Below are 12,703 nucleotides of genomic sequence, written 5' to 3'. Positions count from 1 at the left end.
CCGGCTAATTTTTTGTATTTTTAGTGGAGACGGGGTTTCACCGTGTTAGCCAGGATGGTCTCGATCTCCTAACCTTGTGATCCACCCGCCTCAGCCACCCAAAGTGCTGGGATTACAGGCTTGAGCCACCGTGCCCGGCCTTTTTTGTATTTTTAATAGACATGGAGTTTCCCCATGTTGGCCAGGCCAGGCTGGTCTCAAACTCCTGACATCAAGTTACCATCCACTTCAGCCTCCCAAAGTGCAGGGATTGTAGGCCTGAGCCACCAAGGCTGGCTGGAATTTTCTTGAATCAGGTAAAATCATAGCAACCTAGTAATGCTGCCTGTAATCTGAAGACATGTGAAGGTCAAGGGTTCTTAATGCTCCCTCTCCTGTGAAGCCATCCCTGATTCTCTTAAATTAATTGCCCTCTTGTATTTTGTATGCCTGCGTAGTTAAAGGTTTTTTCTTTTGTTGTTCTGTTTCGTGAATTTGCCTTACATAAGTTCTCTTTATGATCATCTTTCCTGCTGAATGGCAAAGTCTTCAAGGTAGAAATTGAATCTTATCCATCTTTACTTTCTCCTGCTGAACACAGAATATACACTCGATGGTTAACTGCTTGTTGAATTGGAGATAGTCACATTTTCCTAGCCTGATGCCCTCTAAAAGAACTCTCATTGTGTCATTCAAGGATCATTTAGTGACAAGAATGGAAATCTACGTGAACTTACTTTAGGCAAAGGCAGGAGGTTCTTTGGAGAATACGAGGATGTCTCTCGCACTCAAGGCTAGGCAGTACATCTGGCCAGGACTCGGTGGGGAAAGGGGCCACTTCTGGGAAAGTCCTAGGAGCCCCACTCCTCTGCCCCACTCACTGTCTGTCTGTCTGTTGGACTGATGGTGCTGCTGTACCATGGTACCAGCATCTGTCAGTCTGATTATCAAGCTTTTTGTTTTCTTTCATTAAGTAATGACTTATCAGGAATGCTGCTCCCTCCAGTCCCTGCAAATCCAAGGCCTCAATATAACTAGTTATGTGTTCCAATTTCGGATTCCCTGCAGAGAGATTATCATGGCCTTCTCTGGGTCAATAGTCCACCTGTGTTAGCTTAGCCAAGGCCCTGAAGAAAGGAGGACATCTAAGAGAGGCTCACCTGATTTGGAGAACTATCCTGTCCTCAAGCAGGCAGGTTCCCTAAGCCAGCGGTCCCCAACCTTTTTGGCACCAGGGACTGGTTTCATGGTAGCCAATTTTTCCATGGGGGTTGGGGCAATGGTTTTGGGATGAAACTGTTCCACCTCAGATCACCAGGCACGTGCAACCTGGATCCCTTGCATGCGCAGTTCACAATAGGGTTCGCGCTCCTATGAGAATGTAATACTGCCGCTGACCTAACAGGAGGCGGAGCTCAGGCAGTAATGCTGAATCCTGCTGAGTGGCTTAGTTCCTAACACGAAGGTAGGGGTTTGGAGGAGCAGAAATGATTGTTGGAAGCAAGTGATTGCTATCTGCAGTGCAACTGTGCCACTCAAAGGTGCTGGAGACTGACTAATTTGGATGGAGGAAAATAGTAGCCATATTGGTTGTGGTTTTCTTTTCAAGATTTCTTAGGCTCACAACACTTGTGCTTTCTCTTTTGAAATTTACCCCCTACACCCTAATGCTTGATCAGTGTCCCTGCCTGTGTGAGAAACCCTCCTGGACCACTAAAGCCCAGTGTCATTTTGTTCTTCTTTGCCCTTTAGGAGAATGGTACATTCCATTCATTTCACATCTGCTTGGGCTGAGCTCTGTCCTGCCGCCTAATGTTCTGTGCTGTTCTCATCATTGTCTTCTTCTCTGCAGCTTTTGTTCATGCTGTTCCATGTGTCTGGAATGCCCCTCCCCTCATCTTTATATATCCATCAGGGCTCAGCTTATGTGCCACCTTCTCAGGAGTCACTGTATTTTGTAGGGTCTCCTTGGTATTTTTATTTCACATTCGATTATCTTATGTTCTTTTTTCACAAGCTGCTTTTACACAAGTTTGTGCTAGTTTGTTTGCTTCATGCCTTTCTTCCCCACTGGAATGCAAACCCCTGAAGGCTGTTCTGCCTTGTGCACCTTGAATCTCGGTGCTTGGTATCTAGTAGGAGCCTCGTAAATGTCTCTTTAACGTGCAACTGTCTGACTGTCATGCATCTCTTGGAGTGGTGACATGGCCTCTTCTTCTTGAATGACTGAAATGGAACCCTTTGTTAGGCCATCTGTATCAGGGTGATAAATTCCCTGTTTGTGTAGTCAGCTGCCCTGCCATGAACATGGCACTCTGTAATGTGCATAATATAATCATTTAGCTTTTGGGGTTGTTTTTCTGCATCATTTGATCAAGTCATAAACCTAAGTTATGAAGTCTACTCTGGAGACTGAGCCTAAGTAAAACTGATCAATGGGATCTGTCTCGGGAACAAGAAATTTAATAGACTCTGCTTGACAGCCGACTAGAGTCACTGTTTTTCCCTCCTAAATGCAGATCTAATCATCCGGATATGACAAGGGTGGGATTTTTTTGATGAGTAAGTTAGGCAATTTTGTCCCCCTCGCTTCTGGATCAGAAGACATGATGGTTTTAGGCTGGTCGCTTTTGTCATTAAGTAATTATAGCTTTATGATGGGTCTTGGGGGGTATCCTGCATTCCTGTGTTCTGACCACTGTCCCTTGTACTCCCCTGCAGCTCAGCTTTTGAATTTCCTAAAATTAAGGCAGTGAGTGGTATGTACAAAAGCTTGCATAATAGAGACTGGGCTCAAATCCTAGACCCTTCACTGATCAGCTGTATTAACTTGGGCCAGTTACTCAATCCATTAGCCTGCATTCTTCATTTGTAAAATAGGGATAAGAATGTATTGTCTTAGCGGGAATCTCATAAGACTTCGTTATGATGATATGTGTTCTTTGCATAAGGCCAAACAGGTAGTAAAGTGTTAAAAAACTTTGGCATGAACATAATTCCCATCATCATCATTATCTCCATCTCTCCAGGAGGCCCTTCAGAAGTGATACTGATGTTACCTGGAAGGAGGGGCCAGGAAGGGGAAAGGGTGGAACTAATACCCACAAACATTATCTTGGGCAGCATAAGTTTCCAGAAACACGGATTCATTTATTATTCATTGGTTTCAGTTTAGCTTTTCTTGTTGTTTCCAAATAATACCTTTAGGGTTGAAGTGTTGGGGACGGGTGTGTGTTCGGTTTTTTCTCAGCAGTGGGGATAAACATGTGGTTGCAGGACACACAGGCATCTTAAAATTCAGACTTAAATAAGTAAAGGAAAAATAAACTATTTCACTTCATTTTTCTGTTCAGGTCAGATTGATGTCTGTTTTCTTAGGGTAATTGTGGCTTGATGCTCTGTTTGGTCCCCTAAATAAGAAAGTTTAGGTACATCATTCCTCAAAGATTGGATATTCCTTGTCTTGAAGTCTTGTTTATTTGATCTTCAGAGTGTTTAAAAAATAGAAACAGACTGAGAAAATCCAGCCATGCTTGAAAAATCTTAAGGTTTCCATGGATCTACATTGCTCAGTCTCAATCAGAGACTAGAACTGAGTGGAAGCTGCTTTCTTTAGACCTGTCATTCTCAAATTGTGGTCCCTTGGACTAACAGCATCAGCATCAGCATCAACCCAGGGGGCTTGTAGGAAATGCCCATTTCTACAACCCATCCCAAGGCTTTTAAATGAGAAATTCTGGGGTGGGTACCACTGTCTTTATCAGGCCTTTCAGGTAATGCCCATGTGGCTCACGTTTGAGAAGCATTATTTCAGACAGAGCTCAGGCTCTGTCCTCCCCAGTCTCTGCCCTTCTTTTTTTTGAGACAGAGTCTTGCTCTGTCGCCCAGGCTGGAGTGCACTGCACGGATCTCAGCTCACTGCAACCTCCGCCTCCCGGGTTCACGCCATTCTCCTGCCTCAGCCTCCCGAGTAGCTGGGACCACAGGCACCGGCCACCTCACCCGGCTAATTTTTTGTATTTTTAGTAGAGACGGGGTTTCACCGTGTTAGCCAGGATGGTCTCGATCTCCTGACCTCGTGATCCGCCTGTCTCGGCCTCCCAAAGTGCTGGGATTACAGGCTTGAGCCACCGCGCCTGGCCAATCTCTGCCCTTCTTTATTGTCTTACACCCAGCTCCCTACACTGAGTTAAATCGCCTCCCTGATGCCATGAAGTATTTTTTTGTCTAGGGACTGCTCAGGATTTTAGGGTCGGGTTGTAAGTGTGTTGATTTCTCTTCTGCCTCAATACATTTGACACCTTAAGCTCACTTAAGTCCCTTAAGCTCCTCTAAGCCTAAGAAATACATGGTGAGAGGGATGTGTCTCGAAGAGTATGTTTAACATTGTGGAAGACTTTTGACAGCTGTGTTGACTCTCAAGACAAGATCAGGATAATAGACTGCCTAAAAGGAATGTGTTAATTTTATTGCTTAAGGTATAAATATATCAATTTTTCTTAAGTATGCTAGAAATGGTGGTGTTTTAAGTCAGGTGCACCTAGTTGTGAAATCTTTCCTTTGCTCCTGTAGTTGCATGGCTTGAGGGAACATGTTTAACCTCTTGAGCACAATGTCCTCATCTGTGAAATGGGAATTAGATAACCTATGGCAAAGTGAAACAGGGAGAGTTAAGTGTGGCATGTATAGGAAACTGTTCCTTTGCTATTAAGGCTTATTTTTTTGTATCCACAGTCAAATTTATGAAGCTTTTCTGAAGAACAAACACACCCTTTGGGAAGTCTACTCAAAAGTGGGAACGTATTTATTGAGTAATCAATAAGCTGTATATGTTGTCATATATGAATTATATATGCATTATTTATAATACCTCACGCATGAATCACACTTTCAGTCAGCATTTTTTGAATGCTTAAGAATGTGTCAGGCACTGTGCTAGAAGCTGGGACACCAAAGAGAGCTGTTTAGACAAGATCTGTGTTTTTACAGTGCTCCTATTCCTCTTTGGAGATGGAAAGGGAGAGAAAATAAGCAAGTGTTATGTTTATTTTTTTGTTTAGTCATTTAGTTTTTGTAACTTAATGCTTTCATTTAGTTTTTGTAATTTAATGTTTATCATTTGGTTTTTGTAACTTAATGTTTAAAAATAGATAATGCATGTACAGCATTTGAAAGTCAAAATAATCTAAAAATGTATATTCAGAGAAGTCTTATTTCCACCATGTTAGTGAATTCCATATTCTGTCCCCACCCTATCTCCCCACAGGTAACCATATTTACTTGTTTTTGTTTATCCTTCCAGGGTTTCTTTATGCAAATATAATTAAACTATGTATGTTCATAATGTCTGCCTTTTCTTAATAAAAGGTAACATACTGTACATGCTGTTCTGCACTTTTAAAGTAGGCGTTTTTAACCAGCATAAGACTTTAAGGGGTTATTGAACATATTCCCTCAAAATTTTAAGTACCATTTTATATGTATCTGTCATAACTTTCATCAGATTTTCAAAGTCATCTATGACCCCCACAAAGGATAAAAAATCATTATTTCATCAGAGTTTGCAGATTACCAAATACCTGGATTTGTAACAAACCATGAGCTGTAGTAAAATGATAAGGCTAGAAAAAGATGCCATATGTAGAAAAATGCATCTGAATTAATATGCATTTAATGAATTAAATGTAATTTTATGCTTTTATAGTTGGGAATGCTAGAAAAAGAAAATATTTATGATTAATTCATTATGAGACTACCAGTTAAGTACTTACAAGATACCAAATGATATACATATTAATCCACATTAGAATTTAAAGACAGTATTTTATTTTCATAGGTCTGTTATATCAAGTATAAATGATGAAATTGTTAATAGTTGTTATAACTTGTGTAAGTGGATAATTTAAGCTGTAGAATGTACTTTGTAGAGGATGGTTTTTTTGTTTGTTTATTTTACTTAAATGAATATTTTCATGACAAGTTGAAGGCTTGATCTGGACTTGTCTCTTGGGAGAAAATTGACTCTTACCCTAAACAATGGAAATACTAAAGGAATGCTTGTTGAAAATATGTGCAATATTAAAAAAAAAAAAAAAAAGACCTCAGAAGGCAAGGGTATATTTAGAATTTGGTAGAAATTTTGGTATCTGTATTCTAAACATGTGGTTTCAGTGTACAGGTGTTATGTTTAAGTGAATGTAATTGAACAGTATTCTTTCAGATAGTGTTCTATGCCGTGCCTTAGCAGCAGTTGCTCATTTAATACATGCAGGGAACACATTAGTAGCTGGAAAACAAACTCTTATTAGTGTACGTAGAATTGTATCATGTGGAATTTGCTTCAGAAGGTATAGAACACAATGGTTAATGTATTACCTTTTCAAAAACATAGAACTAAGTTGATGGGAAAGAGGGGACAATTTTATTCTATAATCACTAAAGTGGTTTGGAGACTTTCCCAAAGATATTGGCAGGATGACTTTATAACATAAACCATGACTTGGAGAGGATAAAATTAACCAGTAATCTTCACTGAAGTATGAGGTGTGAATGAGGTGGGAAACATCATGGGAAAGGAGATCTTTTCTTGTGGACTGGGGGACTTTCTCGGGTGGTTCCCTCAGCACTGTCCACTCCTGGGAGGCATTGTCACATGCGTTTATTTATTATGGGGTTCTGAGTTAATGACCCACCTCTATTGCCGCTGCCAGAGCAAAATGTTAGTTTGAGATCAAAACTCTCCATCAAACATTGCTGAATTCCAAATCGCTGAACTGCCCTTCACTAGAAGGGAAAGTGATGTGACCTGTTCTGCCTTTCTCCAGGCACCTATAAAGCCAATAATTCTCCATTCATGTGAAGCTCCTCTTGTCTTTATTGCCTTAAGCACTTTTTTCCACTCTTTATTATAGTTCCTTTGTCCGTCCTTGTGTCGTGGTTTTAACACGCGTGGCTCAGCCTGAGCTTCAGGCTTTGTTCTCTTTGCTTTTTTATGGCCTTTTTGATGAGTCGCTGGGTAGTTCCAACCCACACTATTGTCATTTGGTCGCGTACTGTCTCATTGACCTAGAATTTTAGAAGGAAACGCAGTCTAGATTAGTATCTCTTTGAATTGTTTAGCCTTTAAAAAAATCCCATCAAAATGAAATAATTTTGTAGTTAGTAAAGAATCCAGGGCTGGGCGCAGTCTCTCACGCCTGTAATTCCAGCACTTTGGGAGGCCAAGGTGGGTGGATCACCTGAGGTCAGGAGTTCGAGAGCAGCCTGACTAACATGGTGAAACCCTGTTTCTACTAAAAATACAAAAAATCAGCTAGACATGGTGGCGCGTACCTGTAATCTCAGCAAATTAGGAGTCTGAGGCAGGAGAATTGCTTGAACCCGGGAGATGGAGGTTGCAGTGAGCTGAGATCGCGCCATTGCACTCCAGCTTGGGCAGTAAGAGCGAAACTCTATCTCCCCCCGCCAAAAAAAAATTAATTAATCCAGGATGACTACAATGTTAAGCTATGGGAGGCCCAGGTTGGGGAATCACAAGGTCAGGAGTTTGAGACCAGCCTGGCCAACATGGTGAAACCCTGTCTCTACTAAAAATACAAAAATTAGCTGGGTGTGCTGGTGAGCGCCTATAATCCCAGCTACTGGGGAGCCTGAGGCAGGAGAATGGCTTGAACCCAGGAGGTAGAGGTTGCAGTGAGCCAAGATTACGCCATTGCACTCCAGCCTGGGTGACAGAGCAAGACTCCATCTCAAAAAAAAAAAAAAAGTTAAGCTAAAGCCTTTAGGGTGACCTTATTTTATATGAGCAGAGAATGTGTGAGTTGTTCAAGAGTGTTCTTCTAAAGCACCTGCAAAAATAGCTTTAGGTGTGCTCAGTCATTCATTCATTCTTCTGCAAGTATTTGTTGTGGTCCAACTGTGTGTTTAGCCTTGGGTAATAATAATGGCTAATACTTACCACGTAACATGCTCACTATTTGCAAGACACTATTCAAGCACTTCACTTCATGTAGTTCTAAGAGTTAGGTACTGCAATTATTCTCATTTTGCAAACAAGGAAACAGATGGAGAGTTTAGGTAACTTGCCCAGGACCACTTACACACGAAGTGGCAAAAGTGGGATTTTGTGGTCCGGTTCTAGAATTCATGCTCTTTATCACTGTGCTATGCATGATTTCTTTCTTTCTTGAACTTGTCATCTAGTCAGATCTGACCCATGCAGTTTTGTTTTCAGGACTCTCAAAGCAAACTTTTCTTCCATGGCAAAAACAAGTCTATTCTAGCTCCATCTGCATTACCACAGAATCCAGAGTAGTAGATTTCAAAGGAAAGAGATTTAACCATAGCTACTATACCTCCGCCCTCAACATGTGACTTGTATGTCAACATCGTCTTCCATATTGACTGACATTTACATGTGATATTTGGTTATCGAGTTTAAGAAATCTACCTTGCATGCTTAATTATCTGCTGGTGAAATGTTTGATACCGTGGAATGTGTCAGAGCCAGTGGAGCATTATAAGCTACTTACCTGTGTGCACAGTGGGCAACACTCAAACAGGTGGCCTCTAGCAATACAAAGGTGAGACATTACTTGAGACACCTGAGATGTGGCTGTGAGTGAGTCATCCTGATGAGCCAGGAATGGGGAATGTCAAGAAGGCCAAGTATGGCTCTGTCCTGATGGAATGTTGGTTCAGATTGAATGTTGATAGATTGTGAACCAAACCATTGTTGTATGCTGGGGTGTGCAAATAGGAGGTTGCCTTCTGGTGACCCAAGTGGAATTATGTGATAGGGATTCAGGATTTTTAATTCCTCTTCAATAACATGCAAAACATGTAAAGATGTCTAGGACCCACTGACTTAGTTTTCATTCATTCATTCGTGGTTTATTTTTTCTCATTTTTCTTATTCAAGAATGAATTACTGGGTGTTTATTGTATGCCAACACTTTTTGCTACACTCTGTGGGAACAATGGAAAGCCAAATGGACAGGTGGCTCTAAAATTTCTATATAAGATTCTGCCACTATAGAATGGGTAGAAGCGGATCTAGTTGGATTTGTCTGGAAGCAACACTGGCATAGCGAGCACTTTGTTTTTGCTTAGTTTGTATGTTTATTGAGGCCACTTTGGCCAAAGTTCTCTCCTAGCCATTTCTGCCATGAAACTTAAAGTTGGACTGGTGAAAAGTAGGACTTGTCACAAACAACATTAGCTCAATTTCTTTCTAGTGGATCAGTGAAACTCAGATTGGTGTTCCCAGAGAAAACCTGGTTTTCTGAAGTGTATGACAAAGTAAACTAATCTGGAATGGTGGGCTCAAGGAAAACTTCTTGAAGAAGTGACATTTCTGCTCAAATTTGAAAATCGGATACAAAGTCTAGGCCTGACCTGGACCATTATGAGATCATACATAGGGCCTATTGCAGTTATCACACAGGCCTTACCTTTGTCTGCATTCCTGGTTGGGAGATGGGTCTGTCGGGGGGGCTTCTGATTATGATCTGATCTCTTGGATTGAACTATTAAGGCTTTTTAATAAACTAGGCAGAGTCGAATGTTAAAAACCTCCATTAGAAACATTTTATTATTACTCATTTTATCAGCAAGATCTTCAGTTCATCTCAGCTTTTTCAACTCCTTGATCTCCATTCTACTTGTCAGAAGTAGTAAGAAATATTAACCCACCGTAGGAATGGTCTCACGCCTCATTTCAAATCTTAGTAATGCATCAAAACCCTAAGACTTATATTAGCTGCATTTTAGATATCTAAATTCATTCCCTTACTGCGAAGGAAAGGTATATAGTTAAAATCAGAAAAGGGCTAATGGCATAATAATTTATAATCATGGTGTTCTGATTAGAAATGAGTGACATTCTTCCAAATTTAGTGCATGTAACTGCCACTGAACACTGATTATAAATTTGCCTAATTTGAACAAAGGCTTTCCTTATTGGTTAAGATAGCCATGTCTATCTTTACTGTTGTTGTAATAAAACATTTTAAGTGGAATTTCTGGGTCAGAGTGAATGGATATTTTTAGAGATGTATATATAAACAAAAGCTTGTGTGTGTGTTTGTGAATATCTATGTATTTGTGTATACACAAATGACTTCTAGATTTTCTCTAGTAAACATGTAAAATAAGTATTTTTAGTAATAATAACAGTATATGAGTAAGTTCAGGTAAAAAATTTTGGTCCTCCATGGGGGAGATAAAGGAGGGGAATATGGATGTTAAAATATATCAAGCATGTCTTATTGGAAGTTGAGAAAGAAGAGGAGAAATTCCTTACAGTGACATGTTACTCTTCCATAAATAATGCTTCTGACATTAAGCTAAATGGATGATGTCATTTAGGCCATAAACAAGTACTAAATTTGGCTAATACAATGGTCTGAACCATTAAATGTAAAGATTTTTATTTTGTCAAGTGTTTGTGGTGTGATGATTTATGCAATCATGGATATATGATTTCATATTCTGCTTTTTTTGCTTTGTTCATAATCCTTTCACTTACTAAATGCCTTCTATTTCAGAGCTGTCATATTCCATCAGAGATATGTATAGACTTGCACTGTTGGACAGGCAGTTTGTTCATCCCTTTTTGACACTAAGAATATGGGTACGAAGCCCATCTGTGCATAACTGTTCCTTTGCTGAGTTGGATTTTCTTAGGTTCTTAGATTCCTACATGTAGACTCATTACCCATTGGGTTTAAGTGTGAAAATTGATAAAGCTTTAATATATGTTGTGAGAATTTTCCCCCAAAATATTTGTGGTAAATTTTACTTGCCTTTAGCATTATCTGAGAGTGCTTCTGCCATTGCCACTGGTAGCTTATTATTATTATTATTATTATTACACTTTAAGTTCTAGGGTACATGTTCACAACATGCAGGTTTGTTACATATGTATGCCTGTGCCATGTTGGTGTGCTGCACCCATCAACTCATCAGCACCCATCAACTCATCATTTACATCAAGTATAACTCCCAATGCCATCCTTCCCTCCTCCCTCCTCCCCATAATAGGCCCCGGTGTGTGATGTTCAGCTTCCCGAGTCCAACTGATCTCATTGTTCAGTTCCCACCTATGAGTGAGAACATGCAGTGTTTGGTTTTCTGTTCTTGTGATAGTTTGCTGAGAATGATGGTTTCCAGCTGCATCCATGTCCCTACAAAGGACACAAACTCATCCTTTTTTATGGCTGCATAGTATTCCATGGTATATATGTGCCACATTTTCTTAATCCAGTCTGTCACTGATGGACATTTGGGTTGATTCCAAGTCTTTGCTATTGTGACTAGTGCTGCAATAAACATACGTGTGCATGTGTCTTTATAGCAGCATGATTTATAATCCTTTGGGTATATGCCCAGTAATGGGATGGCTGGGTCATATGGTATTTCTAGTTCTAGATCCTTGAAGAATCGCCATACTGTTTTCCACAATGGTTGAACTAGTTTACAGTCCCACCAGCAGTGTAAAAGTGTTCCTATTTCTCCACATCCTCTCCAGCACCTGTTGTTTCCTGACTCTTTAATGATTGCCATTCTAACTGGTGTGAGACAGTATCTCATTGTGGTTTTGATTTGCATTTCTCTGATGGCCACTGATGACAAGCATTTTTTCATGTGTCTGTTGGCTGTGTGCATGTCTTCTTTTGAGAAATGTCTGTTCATATCCTTTGCCCACTTTTTGATGGGGTGGTTTGTTTTTTTCTTGTAAATTTGTTTGAGTTCTTTGTAGGTTCTGGATATTAGCCCTTTGTCAGATGAGTAGATTGCAAAAATTTTCTCCCAATCTGTAGGTTGCCTGTTCACTCTGATGGTAGTTTCTTTTGCTATGCAGAGAAGCTCTTTAGTTTAATTAGATCCCATTTGTCAATTTTAGCTTTTGTTGCCATTGCTTTTGGTGTTTTAGACATGAAGTCTTTGCCCATGCCTATGTCCTGAGTGGTATTACCTAGGTTTTCTTCTAGGGTTTTTATGGTTTTAGGTCTAACATTTAAGTCTCTAATCCATCTTGATTAATTTTCGTATAGAGAGTAAGGAAAGGATCCAGTTTCAGCTTTCTACTTATGGCTAGCCAGTTTTCCTAGCACCATTTTTTTTTTTTTTTTTTTTTTTTTTGAGGTGGAGTCTCGCTCTGTCGCCCGGACTGGAGTGCAGTGGCCGGATCTCAGCTCACTGCAAGCTCCGCCTCCCGGGTTCCCGCCATTCTCCTGCCTCAGCCTCCCGAGTAGCTGGGACTACAGGCGCCCGCCACCTCGCCCGGCTAGTTTTTGTATTTTTTTAGTGGAGACGGGGGTTTCACCGTGTTAGCCAGGATGGTCTCGATCTCCTGACCTCGTGATCTGCCCGTCTCGGCCTCCCAAAGTGCTGGGATTACAGGCTTGAGCCACCGCGCCCGGCAACCATTTATTAAATAGGGAATCCTTTCCCCATTTCTTGTTTTTCTTAGGTTTGTCAAAGATCAGATGGCTGTAGATGTGTGGTATTATTTCTGAGGACTCTGTTCTGTTCCATTGGTCTATATCTCTGTTTTGATACTAGTATCATGCTGTTTTGGTTACTGTAGCCTTGTAGTATAGTTTGAAGTCAGGTAGCGTGATGCCTCCAGCTTCGTTCTTTTGACTTAGGATTGTCTTGGCAATGCGGGGTCTTTTTTGGTTCCATATGAACTTTAAAGCAGTTTTTTCCAATTCTGTGA

At 40.5% G+C, this 12,703-nt stretch overlaps 1 protein-coding gene across 2 annotated transcripts in view; it reads left to right on the top strand.

Annotated features, from left to right (window-relative positions):
- Nucleotides 1–12,703, top strand: part of PTPRG (protein tyrosine phosphatase, receptor type, G) — a 782,288-nt gene that overhangs the window by 423,338 nt on the left and 346,247 nt on the right. The gene's annotated exons all lie outside the window — the stretch shown is intronic.

Source organism: Colobus angolensis, unplaced genomic scaffold (assembly GCF_000951035.1).
Source record: "Colobus angolensis palliatus isolate OR3802 unplaced genomic scaffold, Cang.pa_1.0 Scaffold26, whole genome shotgun sequence".
In the NCBI taxonomy this organism is placed as follows: Eukaryota; Metazoa; Chordata; class Mammalia; order Primates; family Cercopithecidae; genus Colobus; species Colobus angolensis.
Note: the sequence above shows the minus strand (reverse complement) of the source record. Positions and strands in the feature narration are given on the sequence as shown.